General features: G+C 42.7%; 1 protein-coding gene across 2 annotated transcripts in view; it reads left to right on the top strand.

The window, feature by feature from the left end:
- Positions 1-20,895, top strand: part of cdh8 (cadherin 8) — a 119,142-nt gene that overhangs the window by 52,574 nt on the left and 45,673 nt on the right. The window lies entirely within an intron of this gene.

Raw genomic sequence — 20,895 nt, 5'->3', positions numbered from 1 at the left:
TCTTGGGCTTTGGAAAACACTGATGAACATTTTTCATCATTTTATAGACCAAATATTCCATTAATCAAGAAAATAATAGAATAATCGACAATGAAAATATTCGTTCTACTGTATCTATCTATCCATCCATCCATCCATCCATCCATCCATCCATCCATCCATCCGATTTGTATAGCTATTTGTGAAGAGCAATACGAATCACATATATTATTATGCTACGCATTTTCTTTCAGATCAATACAGGGAAAGCTGAGCTATTTTCAGAGCATTTCATGCTCCACTTGGACCAGATGTTCTATTATAAATCCCCTTCCTTGTTATACCTAAACATATTATTGTGCTATGCTGATCTTGCAGTAAATCTTGAACATATCTTGGTCTTGGTAAATCTGACTCTGAATGCGTTAAATGCAGTTCAACTTGAATACATCTTAGCAGTACTTCAGGGTCACAGCAACCCACATAAGTAAAAGAAAAAAGCCAATTATTGTGCATCTTTTATCTGGTGAATCTCTGTTGAGCTTTGAGCAGGGAGCTAAGAGCGAGGTTGCCTGGTGTTTGTGTACCGTTCTTCTCTGCTCCTAGACGCTGGTCTGCAGCTTGGCAGATGGACTGAGTGGCAGGGGGCCCCTGGCCCTTTAACATAGTGGGCAGCTGGGCCAGTGCTGGGCTGGGGCACATCTGACGAGCAGGCTCCGGGGCTGGGCAGGGACGTGGCAGACCGGGGCTCTGCTGATGGTAGTGGGCGGCTCACAGGCTGAGCTGGGGGTGAAAGGGGGTCAGAGCAGTGAACCTGGCCAAGGCTGTGGCTCTCTCTCAGGCCTGTCTAACTGCCAAGCAGCGTGGATGCCAGCCTGCCCTTTTCTGTGGCCGTGCTAAATGGGGATAGGACAGGCCTCCGAGGCAGAAAAGATTTAACTGACATGCTGCAGTTTCTCTGTAAATAACCTGCTACTCCTATCTATCTCACCTCATTTGGCAACAGCATCTGCACTTGTGCATCTGTCTGTGTGTGTGTGTGTGTGTGTGTGTGTGTGTGTGTGTGTGTGTGTGTGTGTGTGTGTGCCAGTGATTGAGTACTCGAGTCCTGAACTCGGACTTGAGTCGCCATTCTCTGAACTCGACTTGGATTCGCGCACTGATGACTTGGACTCGAGGACTCATGAAATAGGACTCTCATATCGGATGAAGTTTCTTCTTTATGTGTAATAGGCAGCGATGTAGTACTCGAGTCCTGGACCCGGACTAGAGTTCTTTGGTGACACGGACTCGGACTCGAACACTGGGAACTCGAGACTTGACTCAGACTTGACAGTTGGTGACTCGACTACGCCACTGGTACGTTGCATGTGGGTTTATTTGTAGGCTTTTATTCGTGGCCCTTTTTTCCGTGTCCATTCATTCTTCTTCACGGCCGCTCTTGTCTGTAGCTACACCCAGCAGCTGATACAGAGTCATTGCTAATTCAGCATCTCTTTCTTTCACACTTACCTATCGCATTACTGTGAATAAGAAAGAAAGGGAAAGACAGATATTCCCTAGCTAACACATGTTCTTCAAGAGTAAAAAGAAGAAAAGAAAGAAACACAACATACACACGCACAGTCACAGCTGCTCAATATCACATACAAATGTGTATTACTAATTCATCAAATGTTATTTACTATCCAATGTACCTCTGAATTATGCATGTAACATCATCAGTCACTGGTCCAGATACAGTAATATAAGCCCTTTCGAGCCACATGGGGTATTCTTTTGTTTCTAAAGCGTGCAGGCAGACATACGTGCACACGCTGTACATGTAAATGAGGACACGTACAAGTGCACATGTGCACTAAAACACATGCCTTCTCCGTGCTAGCATAAAGCCACCGTGCCGTCGTGAAGATGCTGTTACTCAGGTGTAATCTGTCCCTGCTCCCCTGTGTAGCCCGCAGAGACTCACTCTTTGTAACTCACGCCCTCTCTTTCTCTTATGCACACACTTTTGTTTTTCTTTTCTCCTCTGTACTTCTCCCTCCTTCGCTCTCCCTCTCCGCTCGCCATCGCTCTTTTTTTTGCGACGCTAATGCTCTCTCTCGGTCTTCCCCTTGAGGGAGAACAAAAAAAGTAGCCGGCTTCTAGGTAATGAAGCCCTTCAGTGTGATCTGCATGAGATTGCCTCCCTTGCTGGCCTGGTTGCCTTGCGATGAATAGCAAAAGACTCTCAATTAGACTAAGGACAAAAAGCAGCTTTCTCCTCAGCCACAGTGTCGTTTCTCAAAAGACTCGCCTCTTTTTTTTGTGTGTGTGTGTGTGTGTGTGTGTGCCTTGCCTGTGATGTAGAAAGAGAAGAAAAATGAAAAAGGAAGGAAGCAAATAAACAAAATCCATGAAAGGGAAGGTAAATGAGAGAGTGTGTTGAGTGTCAGAGCATGTATGCAAGCCGCTGTGTGCCTGTGCTTGTAACGATGAGGAGAAGGATGTGACACAAATGTGAGTGGATGTGATTAAATGGATTTCATGCAACAGGGTCAACAGTGGTACGATGGGACATGAGGGAAACAAAGGTTACGAGTGAAATTCGGCAGAATGGATTTATTTATTTTTTGAAACATTTATGCCGCTGCAGTGTTGGAATTATCATCTGAAAAGCCTTTTTTATTTTTTATTTTTTTAAACACATCAACTGTGACGTCCTAGGTTACTGTCCTGTTTAATTACGGGTTTGTAAGGAACATTTTTGCAGCCTCGAAATGCATGTAAAACTCATCTTTCGCTGTCATACTGTCACACACTGCTGATCATTGTATCAAGGTCAGTTAATCAATCTGAGAGTGAAAACAAGGACACAGCATCCTCCCTTCAGCCGTGCTGCAGGGGAGGAGAGCCATGCACTGATCCTCTGAAAACACTGTAATGCCTTCTTACAGCCACTGGTAGGCACATCCCCTCACCGAAACTGAGTGAGTGAGTGAGTGAGTGAGTGAGTGAGTGAGTGAGTGAGTTGAGTGAGTGAGTGAGTGAGTGAGTGAGTGAGTGAGTGAGTGAGTGAGTGAGTGAGTGAGAGCCTGAGTGACTGAGTGAGTATTTTAGAGCTGCAAAGATTCCGGGGACACGAATAGACACCAGCGATACAAAATACAGAAAACTCCCTAGCTCCAATTAGGTTAGGACTAGAGTTCTAAACCTTCATACAGGTGTTGTTGACCAGATGTAGAAGGTATATGTGGTGTTCCGCATACGCTGGCATAAAGCATGTCTTAGTTATTATTATTCAAAAATGACGTTTTTTAGACGGGGACCAAAAAAAACCTGTTTTGAACGATGTTTGAACTGCTGTAGTCTAGGTTGTGTTTTAATCACATGCCATACAAGCACATGTCCAGAAACGAGAAGAATTTTGGTTCCGAATGAAGCCTCATACATGCATTTTGGCCTTGGAGTTCTTCTGTTATAAGCTTTTCCATTTGGGTATGGCAAATAGGCGAAAATCGAGCAAAAAGATTTGGACTTAAACAGGTTAATACAATGAATCCCCAACTATTTTGATAATCGATTAATCCATTTGAATCATTCTTTAATGGAAATTATTCTTTCCCTCCAAATTCAAGCTTCCTTAATGTGAATATTTTGTAGTTTATTTACTACTCTGTGACGGTAAACTGAATATCTTTGAGGACGTCTTTCTGGGCTTTGGGAAACACTGATCAACATTTTTGACCATTTTCTGATATTTTATAGACCAAACAAGTAATCCATTAATCGGGAAAATAATCAACAGATTGATCAACAATGAATATAATCGTTAGTTGCAGCCCAAGAATATTTGAGGTTTGAGTTACTATCTGATCTTACATCAACATCTTGCGGTCGGACTGTCTCTGGATGTAGGATGGACTTGTGCAAACTAGCATTTTAATAACTAAAGCTTAAACAGATTACTAATCAGCAACTAATATGGTATTGATTCGTTGTTTTTAGTCCTTTTATCAAGAAGAAAATGCCCGACATTTCCTATAAAGGATGCCCAGCTTGTTTGCAAGTTTTGCTTGTTATTTTCAACCAACAGTCCAAACACACTATTTAAAGATGTCACATTGTGTTTTAGGAAATTGTAATGGGCACTTTTCACTTTATTTCTGACCTTTAATTGACCAAATGATTAACTGGTTAATGGATTATTTGAGAGAATGAAACAGATTGAGTCAATAATGAAAATACTGTAGCCATCCACGGCTTTCTGCTAGGCCAAAGTGGGTGGTAAAACCTTTGTTATCTATTGGCTCTGATTTCAATATGTGTGCTTCATTCAGCCATTGATGTAAGGCAGTAACAGAGACAGCTTGTCCACAATGAAATAATAACTCAATGCCGTGAAAGGAACATTTATCATGAGTACATACCTTTCATTTAAAAACACTACTTCAGCAATGCACCTCCATAAAGGTGGGGACTTGCAAGAGAAAGATAAAACAAAGAACGATGAAATTCAATTCAATTCAGGAGAGAAAGATATATCCTAGTTTGTAGTCTCTAATTTGGGTCTAGCTCCAAAAACCCAACACATTCTCACTCCCAGTGCATTAAAAAGCGACACTTGGTCAGGTGCCTTTGGTGTTGGTAGTTGACGCAGAAAGTCTCCGTAAGAGTCCTGTTTAGACACACTTGATCTGGACTCTTGGCGTCACTTTTTGACGCTCTTAAGTGACAAGAACGGGACAGTTAGGTTTAGGAAAAGATGGTGGGTGGGGTTACGGTCCGTGTACTTGGCGGCCAACGGATTTTCGTTTTGAAAGGAAAAAAACAAAAACGAAAAACGGCCAGTTTCCCAATTACCATTAGTAAATAGGAAAACAAAAAACGGAAAACAACCCATTATTCGTTTTTTGTTTTGATATTAAAAAACGGAAAATGAAAAAACTATCTCGTTATCCGATTTTCTTTGATGTGTTTGTAGATGGAACTCGGAAATTAAAATGTGTGTATGAATCTTTTTAGACAAATATGCTAGTTTTATATTAGAAAACCGAAAGAATGGGATGTCTTGTGGGGATATAGCAGCTGCGTTGGGTTCACAGTTTGGAACGATACGGGGGTTTTCTGAGAGGAGTGTGCGGAGCTGGTGTGCTCAGCAGGGACTTGTGGCGAAACACAAGTTGACTTTTATTATGAAGTGGGCACAGGAGATTAGTGCTGACCGCTCTCATTCATCAAAAATTTGTCTACACAACAAGACATCCATCAAAAAATGAATGAGGAATAAGATTTATACACACAGGACAAGACAAGACACGCGGGACAAGAACGGGACAGGAACCCCGGTCTCCTGGGTTAAAGTCCTGTGTGGTTTGACCCATCCACCGCCCCAACCAACCTCCTTTTTGGTCTTTCGTACTACTCGCTACGGTTGTCACTCTTAATACTACGTCCTCATACAACACAGCAGTCCAGGTACTGCTCTGCCCGGGGCGTCCCATACAGACACTACAGTAAAGGGTGATTTTAGACACTGACAGCCACAGACCAAGCGTCAGTATGTGACAAGTTGGGAGTGAGAACCGGGCGGAAAAAGCACTGGATCCTACAATTCCCATAATGCAACTGAGTCTTTTTTACACCCACATCTTTTGAACCGCACGCTCCTCATAATTAACCTGACTCCGCCAGATGGATCGCTTCGCATTTGCTCAGCATATCCATCTGGGAACTTTCCGTTGGAGAACCTTTGGGAAGGGGACGAAAATACTGGTTAGCTGATTGGATAAAGCATCTGTCTATCACCACCTATGTTGGTGATAGACGGGCCAAATCAACCAATCAGATCAAACTCTTGCCGTAACCAGTCGGGAGAAGAGCAAAAACATCTTTTCCTCAGAGAAAAGCCTCCAGTGCCGTTTTTTGCTCTTCTTTCAATGAAGGAATACTTTCTAATTTGGATAAAACTTAAGCAATAGCTACGCTAATCTCATCCGTGGAAGCTGCCATGTTGGTTAGACTGAACAGTCACTTCTCATTGCGTCACACCTAAACCCGCCTCAAAACCAACGCTGATTGATTCTTACCATGACTTGTAGATGGACCTTAATGTAACATTAATGTAAAATGTACCCCCTTTAAAGTCAAATGTAATTTGTTAATGGAGTGATATTCAATTGATACTTTAGTAAATTATTTGAATAGTCTTTTTTTTACCCCTAAAGGGAACCAGCTGTCAAAAAACGCATCCTGTGTGTGCACTGAACACATCTTACACTGTACTCTATTCTGCTGCTGCATCGGAGGCAAGAGTGTGCAACTGTAAATGTAAATAGACAGATGCAACAACAGTAGATGAGAACAGCCTGATCTGAGATCAGTGAAGTTTGCTGCGAATGCCTGCAGTGATTACCATACTGGAGATAGGTCTGTTGTAGTCTTGCATCACATGACCTTCCTCCACAGCACCGCAAAGGAGGGTCTGGCTAGTCCACACAGCATTCCCGGATGGGAGAAAAACGTGCTCTGGTTTACTGGCATTTCTTTAAACCAGTCACAATCGTCTTGGGCTTGGACAGACCCACGGTGCCTCTGCAAAATAGCCTCGGGAAGGAACTTGTTTTGGTGGAACACGTGTACATTCAAAGGTTGTTTTAGTCGTGCAACAGTAAACTGAGATTGGACAGATAGTCTAGCTAGCTGTCTGGATTTACCCTGCAGAGATCTGAGGAGCAGTTAAACATAGTCCTCAGAAATACAACGGAGGTTAGAACGCCAACACAAAAAAGGTAACGGACATCTGAAAGGAGGGACATCCGGCAGAATTTCCAGCAGCACCAGAACAATCCCGGAAGTGAAACCTGGTGGATATAGACTAGGTCCGATGTAGCTCTGCTCAAACACTATTTTCTCCCTCACTAATTGCCCCCTATTCTAAACGTGCCACACTGAGCTGGGATCATTCCCCACACATTCTCTCTCCTGTACAGCTACAGTATATGACGTGTTTGTGTTTACAATGTTAAGACAAAGGACTGTTTTTAACATTGTTGTTGATGTTTCTTAATTTATTTCTGCGTACACAGAACAGCTCTGTAATTTTATATCTAATGCTATTGACTTGTGGAGAGATCCATTTCAAATGATTAAGCCCTAACCCATATTATGGACTTTATACAATTTCCTTATCCTTCAATATGACACAAAAGCTCTACTTCTAAGTAATCTAGCTTCCCTGTGAGTGGGGTCTGTGTGGTGTCCTTATCAGCTGTGTTATATATCAGCCAAAAGTGACAAGGGACTGTCTGAAGTCATGCTGTGGAGTGGGAGGTCCTCTGCATCGCCTCTATAACAACAGGCAAAATGAGAAGGTTCTTCAGTTCACACCGCCAACTTGGCAAATGCTTACTCATATCTGCTACGACGCCAGGATGCTTTCTCATACGCATCCTTCAGTACACAGTCGTGGCTGACCTATTAATTATTGAAGAAGATTGTTGTGGATATTTAATGTTGTGTTGTAGGGCTTTTTTTTTGGGTGCACTTTCCCTGCTCGGTATTCATCCCTCTTTGCTCATTCACGTCTCCCTCCTGCTGTATCTTGTATTGTGTGGATCATCCTCACTTACTCTTTGCTTTGCTTTTTTCAAAAAAGACAAGAACCTTTGCTCTGCAGCCAAGAGTACACATGAGTGTGTGTGTGTGTGTGTGTGTGTGTGTGTGTGTGTGTGTGTGTGTGTGTGTGTGTGTGTGTGTGTGTGTGTTGGCGGCTGTGCTCCCTTTTAATGCTTCAGGTGATTTTACAGTGTTGAGCTGCAAGAACAGGATACCCCTGTACTCTCATCCCTCCATGTCTGCATTATTAATTGTCTAAGGTACCAACCATAGCTATCTGGACCCTGCAGGCTCCCAGCGCCTACAATTAAAAGCAGCGATTGCATCCCATTGAAAGACATACTAACACTCTTTAAAGTTACATTCTGCTCCCACAAAGACAGTGTAGATGTAACTGCAAAAAAAGACCAAAATGACAAAGAGAGAGGGAAAAAAAGAGGCTTAGCAAATATCTTTATTGGCATTTTTTTGTTGTAGTATGTGGTCATGTGTTGTGTGAGTACATCTTCCACAGATCTAAGATTCATGTGCCATACTGTAGCTGGCAGTGTGGGGAGATGGTCAATGCAACATAAATAGGGGTGGAACACATTCATCAAGGTGGTAGAGATTTGAGACTAGAGAAGCCCATCCAATCACCGGCAGAGAATAAAAGGGGAGAGGCATAAAAGTCCGTACAGCAAGGTCATTTGAAAAAGAAGCTGATAAGACGAAAGGATCAAATCTCCAGTACGGGGCGAGGCCCTCCTCTTGATGTCTGTCCCCATTAACTAAAGCCCTCGCCTGGCTCGCCTCGCACAGTCACTGCCACGCCTCAGCTGTCTGATACAATGAAGGGAAAGTAGAAAAAAAAAGAAGACTCGTGCGCCATGCCGTGCTTTCACTGCTTATATTTTGTCATCTGAATTTATGGCCTTGCTCGTAATCTAGTTTTTTTTTAACCTTATTTTTTTTTATTTCTTGTTCAGGTAGTACTTTAAATGTTCCGTTTTTTTTTTTTTATCGTATTTTACGATATCAAATTCAGGTCTGGCTACTGTTTGTGTTACCCTCCTGTCTTGCTGTCATGCAGGCGGCTGATTTGTGGCATCACGCAGCCTTCTCCGGTGCTCGCTGTTTGTGTATTGGAGCATTGGCAGCTGTATTGCACTCAACGCTGCAGTATGGATTTAGTCAGTTTGTGGTTTTACCACAGTCACAGTCTGGTGTACACACACACACACACACACACACACACACACACACACACACAGGCACACATAAAGCCACGCGCACACACAGCACAGTCAATCCTACAGCAGGTTTACTATGTCACACTGGGGGCTGCTGTGTAATTGGGTGAATCTGCTCTCCAGCACGCTACAGAGATAGCCCTTTAAAATTTCACTTCACTTCTGGGAGTGTAAACAAACCTTGGGATTACTAGGGGTGTAAATCCACATTCCAACATTCCTGTCGCTCTCCTCTTCTCTCTTTTTTCTCCCCTTTTTTTTCTGTCGGCCACCTACTTTGAGAGTTAAAGGGCAGGTTAGGGGTTTGCTCAGTATTTGGAGTGTGTTTGTGCATCTGTCTGCCTTCCTGTGTTTTATGACTGTCAGCATGTTAACAAGTGCACAAGCGTGTGTGTCTCTCTCTACGTGGTAGAGACAGCGTGCATGTGTGTGTCGATAGGTGCACGCCGTGGGCGTTGTCTTTATGTGGCGGCGTGCAGCTTTCTGTCTGTGTGTTCTCTGTGATGGATTGCTTGTCAGACGGCAGCATAGCACCGGCTGACGAAGACATTAAGTCACCAGTCACGTAGACGTGGTACGTTTCAACATTCCTCTGGGAAAAACGCTTTAACCCTTCTCGCTCCAGGACAGCTGTCAGATGACAGAGTGTATTACTTAGAAGGTGCTCGGCGCTAAAACCCGCTGTATGGCTGGATTCAGTGGAGTTCAGCATCTTAATGCAGTTGTGTGGGAGGTGGGGGACCTCTGTAACACGTTGCTTTTAGATGGGCCAGTTGTTGGGGTTATGGGCTACCACTGTCATTTTTATTTTACTTCTGCAGGCTGTATGAATAGACACTATGTAGTTGACGGAGCACACCTTGCACTGCAGCAGCCTGGGGGGAGACGTTGCTGAGGGAGGGATGAAAACGCTTCCCTCCAACCCTGTCCTTTGGTTTTTAATGCAACGTCATCCCCAGTGCTGCTGCTGCCCCCGGAATATGGAAATAGCACACTCTAAAAGAATGTAAATGTTCATGCTAGCACCTAAAGAAAATGTAGTCTGTTACAGGTAGCTGCATTTTTAATACACATACTTAGATCTGAGATTACTTTATGTTCATTAGGTTTGTGATCCAGTATTAAAGTTGATCTCAATAGCATCAAACATTGTTTCATTATTATTCGTATTATTTATTAGGAATATAACAGTAAAGAACTCATCTGTTTTATCAAGACTGCGTGGCTGTGGTTCGATCAGAATTGATTGACAGTGGCCTGGTATAGTGAGCAAACAACCCACCAACAGTTATCAGAATCCGATTCAAATAGCTCGGAATTCTGATTGGCACGTGGGAATGGGACATCACATTTTTATAATTTAGCCCTGCCCACGAGTAACCAGTGATAAGAGGGCAGACAAAAACACGCATCTAATGTGAAATTAGCACCAAAACACCAAAAGAGTTTGTGGAATCTATCTTGCGGGTTGGTTCACAGGACATGGAGCATCACCGTGGTACATCGCCACCGATAACAGTGTAGGAGGGGCCAACTGATGTTTCTGTTTAAGCCATTTGTTGTCACTAGGCACACATTAAGAGTGATAGGAGATGGTGAGGCTTGACAGTTGTGTTTTTTTTTTTTAAATCACACACAACCATAGGTTTGTATCTGAATCAGAGACGCAGAGGGCCCTCACATGCTGCTTCATGTTGCTGCCAGCCAGAAAAAAAAGGAAGTGGGCGGGACTTACAGAGTAGACCACTGATTAGGAGTGAGTGAAGTCAGGTAAAAATGAGTGTATCCATGGCATGACAGTAAGCGGAGTGGTACGCAATAGTATGGCTCTATTCTACACAATTGTTACTTTGGCAGATTATTTTGTGTTCATCTAGGACCCCAAAAATCTTCCAATAAGAAACCCACTGAAAACATATGTGTTCAGGGTCGGAAAGGCGTCTACTCTGTCTGCACAGTGCTGTCTGTCAAGTCAAGTTTGCTGAGATATCTTTTGTTCTTTTTCTCCCTGCTGATGTGGCCTGATAGTTTTACAGCAGGATTTAATACTGAGGAGATTTGCTGCTAACTCGCTGTGAGACGCTTGATGGACAGGAAGGGAAGCTACACAGTAAAATTTAACAAGAATCCTCAAAAGCCGGAGAAATGCACGGGCATGATGGCTGCCTCGGGTGTCCTGCATCCGTTTGGAGCTTTGGGTTTGCCCGTCCTCAAAAAAATGAACGCTGCACCTCCTCAAAATGCAATACGCACAGGGACAGTATGGGCCAGTGCTGAGAGAAACATAGTCGCCATCGTCCTGACATTTCAATTTTATTTAGTGTCATGACACTTTCCATCATTTTTTTTTTTCATCCTCCATGTTATCAACTGTGTGGAGGAGGGGTGGGGGTGGATGCTTGCAGTGTTGTTGTCATTACGTAGAATTCATCCCGGGGGAGACAGAAACTACGCGCTATAGCTTTAAGTGGGCGGCACATGGTATTTTTATTTCACTCCTTATTCCCTCCTTGTTATATCTATCTGTCAAAAAAGGGATAGTTTTATTATATGTGTTATTCCATGGTGCACAGTTGCTCTGTATTCACACAGAAATATACAAGCACACACACTCAAAGTTGTCTACTGCCTCTGAGCAGCTTAGCTCAGTGGGCTACATGCCTTGTTAAGGGCATTTTGGCAACAGTGTATACATAAGCAATTCATTTCTGGAATTAAGTAATAACTTTGATCTCTGGTTTACCACTCTGAGGAGCTAGTGCTGATGTAGGGCGGCCAAAATATTAACCGCAAGTCTATTTCCAACCACAGTTTTGCATTATGCTGAAACTTGTTTTTTTCCCTTCTTTATTTTAGTTTTTTTTATTGAGGAAGCATAATTCACATTAAATACTCTTGCCCCTGTGGCAGAGTTCTCAAATTAAGCTACATTTTGTTCATTTAGCCATGATAAAGTTGTTCATTAGACAATACACTTTGCCTTATTCTTTGTTATTACCTCGCCATTGTAAATGCCTTGGGAGCAATTAAACATGTGAAGTGCCCAATTTTCCGTCCTCGACTTTCAGTCCTGAACTCTATCTGCATGTTGCACACATTTCCTATGAACTAATTAAAGTGAATCAATGACAGAACCCTTTAAAATGGCAGCACATGTCAGCGGGGGAACAAAGGACCCTCTTAATTATTTGGTTCCTGCCGCTCCTGTAAACGGCTTGTCAAGGCAGTAGAGTCAGTAGCCGGCTCCTTGAAATAGGGATGTCACGTACACTGACATGTATTATACTCACACACACACACACATGTACAAGCACACGGACACACTCAAACAATGTCCCTGGTTTCTCTGTGACGGCTCCCTCTCTGTCTTATGAAAGACTAGTAATTGTAAAACAACAATGACAATATATGTGCCTAAGTGTGACGGCCCCCTTACTCTTCAAAAGTGCAGCATCCCTTATCTATCACTGGCTCTTGGGAACAATGTCTTAAATGCTGACAACCATATCTTATCTTCAATATATTTCTTTTCCTTGCTGTAAGCCCTCCTCTGGCCCATGTTGTATACGGCCAAGTCTAATTTTGAAAAGTGTGTTACGTCGTGATATAAACACATATATCCTAATCTTTTCAGCCTCCGCAGGGTGTTCCTCATTCATTTGCCCTGTTCCTCAGCTGCGTTCTGCGGCCCTGCGGCCCTGCTGAAACATGCACTTTAGCATGAGTATGCATTAGTCCTGTTATGAAGACTAATGGGCTGAGAGAGACCATGTTTTTTCCTGCCCTGCAATTATTTACTGTGCCTCCATGTAATCCAAAATACTTATATCTTTCAGATATAAATATAAAAGCATCATGGTAGAGGAGAGCAACCACTTTTAGTCACAGCCTGGGCTGTAGATCATATGAGTGTTGGTGGAAATGGTGACAAATGAAGGGGTGGGAGGTTTGAGGCTGCATTGGAAAAATGAAAAAAAGTAAGTTCACACATGCCAGTTGTTTATGAGCCTGATTATTTGTTTAAGGGTATCCCTCAATGCCCAGCTGTAATGTTGCCATAAATGCCCATCTGCAGCCCATGAATCTAAAACTGGCTTTGACTACTGGCTTTGACTACTGTAGAAAAATCTACTGGCGGTGCTCCAAGTATGTCATCTTCTCCTTTGAGAGAATAGACGGACGGGGATGGATGGATGGATGAAAGGATGCCTCGACACGCTTGTTTTCTCCACCTCTTTACAACCGTTTCTGTGTTATCAAGAGCTTTGGCCTGCCACACTACAGCACAGCGCTACACTTTGTGTTTGACAATACTCTGCCTCAGAGAGCTAATCGCCTCTTAATTCTTGCGTTATTCCCCATCCGTGCACATGCATTTCAATCACATTGGTGGTAGTGGTACTGTCCAGAAATAGTGCTGGCGGCACTGCCTGGAGAGATGGGCTGTCTGTCTCTCTGTCTGATCATGAGCTATTATCCTCTCTGCCCACAGACAGGAGAGAGAGCAACACCAGTTTCTATGTGATCATGATCAATACATAATCACTTTCCTGTCAACGCAATGGCGCTGTCAGGGGACAGGCCAGCCATTTTAGGAAAAAAAGGGTTTGGCACGCCATGATTCTGACCTAGAAAAGCGGGAGGCGGGGGTGGGGGGGGAGCAGTGGCTAAGTGAACCCTGGACTCATTTAAACATTCATTGCCATGGGGTGCATTATTACATTTTCACTGTGCTTGGGTTCATTACATTAGTTTGCACTGTGCTGTTGTAAGAAAAGGGGCTGTTATGAGACCAGACAAATATTTACTGGCCAACAGACATACTGTCTAAGACTGAATGGCAGTATGCAGGTTATTATTCATTCAGCATCATTTATGACATGGCTTTGTTGAACAATTTTACATTGGCCAGTGGATGCATTCTGAGGTTTGGGGGGGTGGGTAGGGGATGCGTGGGATTTCCCCCTGTCTGTCTAGCAGACATGGATTAAAGTGCTCATATTATGCTTTTTGACCTTTTCCCTTTCCTTTATTGTGTTATATATCTATTTTGTGCATGTAATAGATTTACAAAGTGAAAAAGCCCAAAGTCCCCCCCAAAGGGACTTACCATCTCCAACAGAAAACACTGTTCACCAACTGCTCCAAACAGCTCTATTGTAGTCCAGCCTTTACTTCAGAGACAAACATGGTCACTTTGTAATACATGTTATAATGCTCGCCTAGCTGCTAGCGTGGCACGCCCTCATACTCTGCTTCTGACTGGCTAGTAGTCCTTACCTAGGTACTGTCAGGGCACGCCCTCATACTCTGCTTCTGACTGGCTAGTAGTCCTTACCTAGGTACTGTCAGGGCACGCCCTCATACTCAGCTTCTGACTGGCTAGTAGTCCTTACCTAGCTACTGAGCATGTGCGACTCCCAGCAAAGATGGAACAGAAGTGAGATGCCTCACTCTGTAGCTAAAACAGAGAGCTCAACACACAGGGTGAAAAGAGGAGCTGCAGCAATGTGCAGTACAACAAAAATATGGTGTTCTTTGAAAATTAAAGTATGTAAACCTATTCTGGTACAATCTCTAAATACAATTATGAACCTGAAAATGAGCATAATATGAGCACTTTAACATTCATTTGGAGTCATACTGTAAGTGGCCTGACAAATGTAAGTAGAGAAGCTTTTACTGCAACACTAGGATGAGAACAGCTAGCTTTGTTTGACAGCTCATATAGCCTGCAGGTTAATTAAGCAAAGCAGCCAATGTTAACATATAAAGCCAAAGCTATGACGTCACTTTCTGACTAGCCTCTGTTCCAGTCCTCTGTTCTCTCATTCAGCATTTCTATAGCTGGTCTTCTGAAAAATAGTATTATTATTATTAGTATTATTATAGACAAAGATGTTTGTAATAACGCTAACTGCAGCCCCTTGGCTCATCCACTGATTCGCTTTTTTTTGTCAAGCTGGCACGTTTAGCCGGAAAATGTCTAGGGCTTTTGGGAAATGGTCTTCATGAAAGGCCACTAAAACCAGAAATGTCAAAACAAACAATGACATTCGATCATCAGACATTTAGAAAACCTAGAAGTTACGGCTCTCTATTGTAGCAACTAGCTAACTGCTAGTGTTTTAGCCGCTTGCTTTAAGCAGCTAGTGAAATGTTGTTTGTAGCTAACGGGCTGATCTTACATAAAACCAAAATAAGTTTTTCTTTTCAGAAATGGTCAAAAACAACCCTATCTGATCAGTTCGCCTGAGACAGCAGCATTTTACTTTTTAGCCACTCAGAGCTAATTTTGACAGAGAGCTGGAGAAAATGGCTACTTAAAGGGTTTGGTGTCACCTGAAAGCTCCCTGTTTTAAGAACATTTTCTTATATCTAATATTTGCTTTGTCCATACCTTACTGTTACAATAAACCGCCAGGAATTCAGTGCTGTGATGCATACTTCTGCTCCTGTCTTTATTTCTCCCTTTGTCTTTCGTCCCCCGCAGTGTAAAGCCAGTCAGACATAAACAGTATTGTTTTACCCGGGTAGGGCACACAGCAGGGCACTGTTAGCCCCACGCCTCATGCAGCCCACAGCTCTCCCCATGCCTCAGTGATATCCCTTCTCTATGGCTCAGTGCCTGCATGCATATGAATGGCCCCTGTCTTCTACCCTTCACGCTTCTGAGCTGGTCCAAGCTGAGCAGAGCTGAGATGTTACACAGCTGCCATGCTTGTTGGACGTCGGGGTATGGAGGAGAAGTCTAGCCTTCCAGCACTAGTAAATGAACTGTAATGGCACATTCTTTTGAGCGAAGATAGGTATGACGGTACTTGAGCGGAGACTGCTTCACTGTGGTGCGGTTTGCTGAGTTGCACTAAGCATGCTGAGGGTGAATTCTGGGCAATGGGGGGAAAAAGCAGATCATGTTCTTGTTAGATCAACTGGAAAATAGAACCCCTGTCTACATACACGTTATAATGAAGACTTTGTAATAGTTTTGTGCAATGCAGTTTTTTTTTTTCCTTTGCAGATTATTTCATAAAGGGAGAGCGTATCTTTGCAGAATATTTATTTTTCACAGTAGTTCATGTTTTATTTAATAGTTTTTCAAGGCTCTTAATTGCGGGGGAGCCCATCACACACATTTTCATACAATAATGGGTTGATTGACAAAATACAAAAAGAAAAATACAGTACTCCTCATTTTCATTTCATCATCCAGCAGCATTTTTTTGAGACCAGCTGGGGTAAACGAGCATCTTGAATTTTAACATATTGGGTACTTAATCATGCTTATTCATATTTGTACACGTAGGCAAGTGTATTGTTCAAGTTCGTTTCCTTTTCCTGCCACCCTGCAGTGTACAGTACGCGTCTGCAAATGAGCATCTCGTGATGGCTCAAAGCGACATCTTTACGACCTTCCACTGTTTGATTATGTGTGCAATACTTCTAAGGAAATAAGCAGGCTATATACAGATGAAGCTGTGTTGTGGGATAATGTGTTACAGAAATAAGCTGCAGTGTCCTTCCACAGCCATTGTGTGTCACATCGGGCTGCAGCCCCCAATTTATCCCCTCTCTGGTTCAAGGAAGATTCCTATTGATTTCCCATCACTGAGGCAGTATACAGAGTAAATAGGAAGTGTTTGCCCTATTATTTCCGTCCGTTGATAAAAGAGGAGGCTAGACCCCCATGTCTTTATTCTGGGGGCCCCTTTAGAAACCGCAGGCCCTTCAATCAAAAAACAACAGCTGTATTAATGCCTCATATACTGTACGTTAATGGCATCCTTTGAAAATGATGCGCGTTTAAATGAATAGTGTGGTAATAAATCCCGGGAATTTCAGGACATGATTAATGAGATTACACTTAGCGTGGGAAAACAAGTGTAAATGCAGGCTGTATTTTCATACATTCTTAATGCGTGTCACTCTGTGGGCTACTGCCCAAACCAACAGAGGGAGATTTGCTTTTCCAGGAAACAGTTATATGTAATCTTTCAGTGTCTGGGCATTTGCTCGGCAGCAGGAGAAAAGTGGGACGAATCCATTTAGACAGGAAATAGCATGATTGCACCGCCATATTCCTAACAGGTTTGATCAAGAATGGTTTGTAAGCAACACTTTTTAGGTTAAAAAAAATAAAAATATCTGCCAGAGCAGTGGGGTGCACAGGACATCGGTTGCATTTGGAGGCTTTTTACATACCTAATTCCTGCCTGCACTGCTTTTGTTTTTTTGCAGCCATTCAGTTTTTGTTTGGGTTTTATCCCTGGATGTTTCTAGGTGTTGCTATTATTGTAATCGCCACAATGCTACAGGCTTCAAATAAAAGCTAGAGACAATATTCCTCCTACAATTGCGTTTCTGTGCCCATTGCCTGGCCTACAGCTGCATCCATTTCTGCAGTGTCCCTGAAATTTCGGAGCATTATCAAGGGGAAGGACGAGCTAATCTGCACTGATTTGAAACAGGACCAAAACACTGGCTTTCCTAATCCCTCATTTTTTTATCAGGGGTGGTGAGGAGCCTTTTACCCCTGTGGGAGGGAAAGAAAGAGGGAGCAATTTAATGCTCCAGCAGTTCCACTGTTTTCATGAAGATTTTTTTTCCTACCCTCTTCTTCCCCCACTTCAATCCATAGTGTAACTGAATTTAGAAAGCCTGTTTGCAATAGTCTGACACCTTTTAGAATCACGAAGGTACTTTTCATAATTAGGGATGTGTTGATGGCCGCCTTCTCCCTCTGTAGTAGTAGTAATTTAACTTTAAGGCAGATAAGGCTCTTTATCTCTGAATAAAAGGAGGTGCAATTTCTTTTTGCTCTTTCTCATTTTGTTCATTTGACAATTGGCAAACACCTATGGCAAACAGGATATAATTTGCTTCTGCATGAGAACACCAATTTGGATTACTGCACACCACTAATTATTCATATAATTATGTTTCCTTACATTCTGTCAACCCATTTTATTTAATGTGTTATTTACTCGTCTAAGACGTTTGTGTGAAACGTCCACATAACGGCAGAACTGTGAATAGCAGACATGGAAAACCTCATACTGAGGTGTTCTCCAATGTGGTGTGTAGATATTAGTAGTATTGGGACACATGCAGCTTATGGTGAGTACAATCAATTTAATGAAATATCATGCGCACAGTTTTTTTTTCATGCCAATTGAGAGCAAGTGATCCAAGTGTCAGTTAGTGGATTAAAGTAGAGAAAATTCCAAGTCTATCAGCAGCTGACATCAAGTTATGTTTTTTTTTTTTTTTTTGCTAGCGCTATCGTAGCGAACAGAAACACTAACACAGGAAGAAAGAGAGCTCATTGATTTGCTGTGATCTTAACACTGCAAAAGGCAAGGGGTGTAACAAGCAGTATGAAATTTACAAGGTAAGCTTTGGCAACACAACAGCATGGGCCATCATAAGACTATAAATTACTAGAACACCCGGTGTCTCGGAGGACCACTTGAGGCTCTCTCACTGTGAAATAATTGGGTTGCAACAGTGAGACTGCTATTCCAGTGTGTAGAGTGCAGAGGTGGCTTTTGCTTTGTTTTGCTGTTACAAGACCAGAGACGCTGCGCTGATTATTAATCAATGGTTGACACATGGAGCTGACGTCATATAGAGGGAGATGACTGTATGGATCTGAAAAACCTCTTTGGTCAACACATCCTCATACCTAAACGACAGAATAGGTCGATCGTCAATGACTCCCAAAACGGCAACGAGCGTTCTATTTACTGCTGCACGGTGGCCGTTTTAAACGCGTGACTGTAACACATGACCGCAGTGGAAATTTTAATCATGTGACCGTTCTATTTAACGTAATTGGCGCAGATTTAAACACATTGTGAAAACCGAACTACTTAGGTATATACAACAAAAGTCCTCAGTTAGGGTTAGTTAGTGAGTTTGTTAGTTAGTGGGGTTAGGGTTAGTTAGTTATTTAGGGATTGGCTAAAAATAAGTCACGTGACTAGTCCACTACTAAAAGGAGGATGCAACATGACTTCACAGATGTCACTACGTCACGGACTAAAGTCTGTAAAACTGGGTTCATTTCCAAAAGTGACAGGTGACTTTTGGTTTCACACAGGACACAAACCCCAGTCTCCTAAGTCAAAGTCCTGTGTTTGTTTGACCCATCCACCACCCCAAAATACACAGAATGTGGCGCTGTCATACTTTGTTTCCACACTTTCTCGTTTGCTCTTGCGATAGTCACTACAGCCACGAGAGTTTGCCGCCTAAGAAGAAACATAATTATGAGGCGTTATGAGCAGATTGTGCCATCGACCTATTCGGTTGTTTTCTGGGCCAGGACGGTCCGTCTTTGCCGTAGTGCTATGTATGAATGGTTTGTAGATCAGATGTATCTTCAGTCATTCTGTGCTGCACATTGGTCCGCAGGTCAGTTGGAGGTTGTTCCAGTGCTTGTAGAGGCAACAAAAAGAACAAAAACAGTTAAGCCAACAGAATACAGATGTCTGAGCTGCAGGATAAATACTGTGCAGCGATTGTGTTTCCATCACATCTGGCATTTGGCTTTTTTTTTTATTGTCATGTTTTACTCCATGACTTCAAACCTCTGAATCGCAATGTCGGAGCCCAAACTGGTACATGGCGGAGGTCTATACTACAAGCCTTTTCATCTGCAGTGGGCAGACTTAGGTGCCTGTGGCAGGACCTGTGCCGTCTGCGACGAGGGACGCCTCCCTTTGTTGTCAGAACACCTCTAAACATCTTTCACAGAAACAATTACCATACCATCTGTAGCTTCCTGCCAGCGTGTTGCTCACTGTCAGCATGTCAGCTTCTTTGCTCTCCATACTTCCCTCACACACACACATACACACACACACACACACACACACACACACACACACACACACACACACACACACACACACACACACACACACACACACACACACACACACACACACAAACACTCCCTCACACTGAGACTGATGAGAAGCTAGGTCACTGTGAATTAAAATGGAGTTTAATTGCATTAATAGTCTCTTTATATTCAGTTTTTGAATGCATTTTTTTCGCTGATACCTCGTAATGGAGCCACCGTTGGTGGACTGAATTGTCACTAATCGCATTAACAAAAAACTAATGGCAGAGGTGACGTTGTCGAAGGTCCTTTTCCTGCACATTTCCTGCACACCTCATAGAGCTGGTTTAATAAAAGACCTCATTTCTGCTACATTGAGTTTTGTTGGTGTGAAGGTAATGGCTAATTGCTCTAGTGCTATAGTGATATCCGATAAGCATTTTAAGAATACAGAATACATGGGGCAACGGTTGCATTAACACAGGCAAACTTTTAATTGGGCAAACTCTTCTCAGAACGTGTTTTCTTTGTGCTCGGCTCATTGGATTATCTTATAACCTTCACAGAGTGTTAGTGTGTACGTTAGAGGTCTGCAGTTCTTCAAGACCAACAGTTGTGAATGCATAACTTGGCCATCGGTTGATTGGCAGGTTACTTTCCCCGCTGTGTTACAAAATAAGGATGTGACACTTCCATCTCAGTCACGTTGATTTGCACACCAGCTAACGTGTCCAGCAGAAGCTAGCATTACAAGAGGCTACAAGACTAATCAACACTGACATGACTGGTTTGCTCACTTAGTCCAAACACCCATTATAAAATATTTAATCTGAAGTCACGTCACATTTGCCGCAAGTAATTGACACTATGACGCCAGAACTGTTAATGAATTAAGGACCTGGGGTGGCACAATGACAGATACAGTTTGTTTATGTGTACATGCCTTTTCAAATATCATGTTGCTTTTTGTTCAGACTAAAAATGACTCAAAAGTTTGTTTATTATATTATTGTGTGTAAGGACTGTACAGCAATTATTAGTCGGTGTGTATGTCTTATTTCTGCTGTGAGGATAGTGCAACATTTTTGGAAGAGCAGTGGAGGGTCTTTTAAATTTACCTCACACTATATTCATTTTATTTTTTTTTTATTTCACAAAAGTGCTGCCTGTGCCCAGCTTATTTACTCACTGACAGTCTGTTCAGTTAGTAGCTCTTGGTTCAGTGGCTGCAATGCTTGG

Source organism: Perca fluviatilis, chromosome 3 (assembly GCF_010015445.1).
Source record: "Perca fluviatilis chromosome 3, GENO_Pfluv_1.0, whole genome shotgun sequence".
NCBI lineage: Eukaryota > Metazoa > Chordata > Actinopteri > Perciformes > Percidae > Perca > Perca fluviatilis.
The sequence above is the reverse complement of the archived record's forward strand: the minus strand, read 5'-3'. Positions and strand labels throughout refer to the sequence as shown.